At 38.8% G+C, this 4,089-nt stretch overlaps 1 pseudogene; it reads right to left on the bottom strand.

The window, feature by feature from the left end:
* Window positions 1–277: 277 nt before the first annotated feature.
* LOC104656390 lies at window positions 278–1,215 on the bottom strand (annotated as a pseudogene).
* Window positions 1,216–4,089: the final 2,874 nt, after the last annotated feature.

The raw sequence follows: 4,089 nt of genomic DNA on the forward strand, positions 1-4,089 counted from the left end.
GGCCTCACCCATTTGCTTACGTATTTTCTATGGCTATTTTCATGCTACAACAGCAGAGTTGAGTATTTGCAACAGATTATATGGCCCACAATGTCTAACATATTTCCTGATCTTTGTGCATGAGATGGAGAAGATGTCACAGGTTTGTATCTGGGAGAATTGTTTTCCAGCTGTTTTTGTGGCAGAAAGACCCTTACAACTGGCATGGACAGATGTTTTTAAAAATTAGTTTAATACACAAATGAGGAGGAAAAAAATAGCTTTACCCACAAATGGACTAGTGACCTCCTTCTGAAGCAATCTGGCCCCCAGCCAGCTTTTTAAGAGCTCCTTTGACATCTTTGTTTCTCAGGGTATAGATTGTGGGGTTCAGCGTGGGGGTGACTACATTGCCAAAGATCTGTACTGGGGTTACCAGCACTTCAATCAAAGATGGCTGGGTATAGATGAGGGCACAGGGTCCAAAGAACTGTGTGAGGTGGGAAACACAGGTGGATGCCACCTTGTGTCTCCCTTCAGCAGCGTGCGTCTTTAGGATTGCAGTGGCATTGCGGATGTAGGACGCAAAGAGGAGAAGGATGCAGGTCATGGGCACAAGGTCAATGTTGGTGAAGCTCACTGTCTCGATGATAATGGTGTCACCACAGGTTAGTTTGATGAGAGGGAAGATGTCACAAAAGAAATAATCCATTTCATTAGAACCACCAATATGGCAGTTGGAAGGTCAACGTAGTGAGAATTATCGCATGAAAGGAGCTAGTAAATCAGGTGCCGGTTACCAGCAGAGCACACACCTGGTGGTTCATGATGATTGTGTAGCACAGTGGGTAGCAGATGGTGGCAAAATGATTGTAGGCCATCACCATGTAGAGCAGGCACTCAGTGCTGCCTAGGAAGTGGTAAAAAAAAAAAGACCTGGCACATGCAACCTCCCAGGGAGATGACTCGGCTCCTCAACAGCAAGTTGGCCAGCATCTTTGAAGTGCTCACAGAAGAGAAACCAATGTTCAACACAGAGAGATTACAAAGAAAGAAATATGTAGGTGTGTGGAGGTGGGAATCAGACATCACAGCTAAGAGGATGAGCAGATTTCCCAGCAGTGTACAGAGGTAGAAGATCACAAACACGACAAACAGCACAGTTCCCTGCCCCTCTGTGTGGGTGATGCCCAACAGGATGAACTCTGTAACCAAAGTGTAATTCTTTATCTCCATAGAAGTTCAATGTTATCCTGGGAAGAGGGAAAACGACAATAAGATGATGCTTCAAGGAGCCAAATTTTACTTCTTGCTATCAGTAGATTCATGAGGAAACAGCAATCATAGCTCCTATTAAAGAAAGGATGATGTTTATTGTGACTGTAGGATCAACAGATATTCTCAGAAACAGGTGTGGTCTCGTAGTGAGAACTGGATTCCGGCAACTTGACTGGTAGGAGTAGGTTTTCATTTACTATCATCAGGTAGAGAAGAGGAAATGACAGAGAGTAGAAGTGTTGAGGACTGGGAAAGGCATAGAAAGACAAAAAAATAAAGAAAAAGGAAATAGAGAAAACACGAGGAAAAAGATGGGACACATTTACAGTTTACATGTAATTTTCATAACCATTTTCTAGTTAAGCCTTGACAGAATCCTGTAAGATCGGTGTTGATGTTTTTATTTCATAGTTGATGAAGAAGCCATGATTCATGGAAACTAAATAACTTGTCCGACTTCCCATATACAGTTCATGGCAGATCCCAGATTGGAAACAAAGGACTTCAAATTCATTATACTATAATTGGGAAAGCAGAGAAAAGAGCTATGGAAATGCAGATATGGGGAAAATGAATGTATTTTCTGGACTGAAAATGCCTCAAAGATAACTTAGTTCAATCATTTATTTTTTAAATTTGAGTTTCCTTATACATATTTTTGTCCAATTGGCTTTGAATTACTCCCTGATAATTCTTGTATTAACCCTTGTATTGTCTTTTTCACTGTTGTTGTTCAGCACTCTGGACAGCTATTCAGCCAGGAATGTTACTATTACATTTCAAAGAAACATTGGTAACACTATAATATGAGATTGAACTTTTTTTATTTGTAAAACTATAAGAAGGCTTTCATATTTGTTTCTACTGTGCATTGTGGGAAACTCTGTCTCTTTTTTAAAAAAAAAAAGTCTACAAAAAAACAGGTGATTACATATACCATTTATGACTGACCACTAACTAGTTTCATCATTTTGGTATTCATTCATCACTCAAGCCTACCAAAGCATCTTTATAGATTTTCACTCTATCATCTAATGTAGACCATCATTTTTAGCATGATATTCTTTATGAGGTCTTTTAATAACTACCTGTAAATCTTTGGCTACACAGAAGCATTAATATTTTTATTTCAAAGAAACTGGTAAAACTCTGTTTAAAATGGGGACAAATTCTCCTTTACTAAAAAAGTTAGGGATATTGTACATACTTTGCCTGATCTGTGTTGGGAAGAGAACTAGACAACCTTTAATGATCATGTCAATTCAACCTAATTTTGGAGTAGGATTTTATTTATCAATGTACAGATGTACACACAATTTTTTTTCAGATCTATGTACAAAGTAAGTCACTTAAAAGATAGAATATTTCATAAGGTTCTAGAGAGTTTTTGTGTCACAAAGGGGATTAAGAAAGGACAAATTTCATGACCTACCTAGAGTAAAACATTCACTGCTTATTAATCTACCACATGAACTCAGTTGGACTTAATGCTCCAAACAGTTTTACTAACATAGAAAGGGTAAACAATCCTCAAGTGAAAACAGGGGTAATATATGTAACAAATCAGGAACTCAGATTATTAGCTTTTGGTTAATCCATCACACACACCCTCATGCGATGAGATTTCCTCTTCGTTCCATCAGTGAATAATAATACTTTTAAAATTTTTATGATAGAATAGACCATAAAGGATCATTTAGAGCACGCCTTTTTTGCTGAGAGGGAATCTCGCTCTGTTGCCCAGGCTGGAGTGCAGTGGTGTTATCTTGACTCCCTGCAACCTCTGCCTCCCGGGTTCTAGTGATTCACCTCCCTCAGCCTTGCAAGTAGCTGGAATTACAGGTGTCCATCACCACACCCAGCTAATGAGCATGCTTTTTGTGATGACATTATTTTGTAATATTTTTATTAAAATATTTGGACCTGTAGTATTTATTCTATTGAATCAACAGAATCAATTCTGTTGATTCTACAAGTTCAAGAGTTTGAGAAATGACGAGAGATTACTAAATTAGAGTTGAAGAATCATAACACAAAATGAGGCAAGATTTTTAAAAACTTAGACATTAATCAGAAAAAAACCTCATTCTTATAATGCTAAGCTATTCTCAGTAAGTATATATTGATTGTATTCTGTGACCAGAAACTGTGTGAGATGCTGAGATACCAAAATTAATCATCTGGCTCTTCTATCAAGACACACAAAGACTAAAGGGAAAATTAAATATAAATAATTAAACAAATATGAAGCAATGTAATAATTGTATCATTAAGGTTATTTTTGTTGTGTATTTATGAAATAATACTTCCTATTGAAGTTTATAAGGAAGTCTTCACAAAGGAAGAAAATGTCCAAGCTATGATTTTTGAAAGGCCACATCTGGGCCGGGCGCCGTGGCTCAAGCCTGTAATCCCAGCGCTTTGAGAGGCCGAGACGGGCGGATCACGAGGTCAGGAGATCGAGACCATCCTGGCTAACATGGTGAAACCCCGTCTCTACTAAAAAAATACAAAAAACTAGCCAGGCGAGGTGGCGGGCGCTTGTAGTCCCAGCTTCTTGGGAGGCTGAGGCAGGAGAATGGCGTAAACCCGGGAGGCGGAGCTTGCAGTGAGCTGAGATCCGGCCACTGCACTCCAGCCTGGGCGACAGAGCGAGACTCCTTTTCAAAAAAAAAAAAAAAAAAGCCACGTCTGAAGGAATAAAATTGTTGGCTTTAATTAAGAATGCAAAATGACAGGCTTCATATTTGAAATAAATGATTCAGTAGCAATCAATGCCCCGTATGTTTTACAGGGTCAATAGTCTCGAGCTGGGGAGACAAGAATCTAAAC

The sequence above is a fragment of the Rhinopithecus roxellana genome, chromosome 15, assembly GCF_007565055.1.
Source record: "Rhinopithecus roxellana isolate Shanxi Qingling chromosome 15, ASM756505v1, whole genome shotgun sequence".
NCBI classification, from domain to species: Eukaryota; Metazoa; Chordata; class Mammalia; order Primates; family Cercopithecidae; genus Rhinopithecus; species Rhinopithecus roxellana.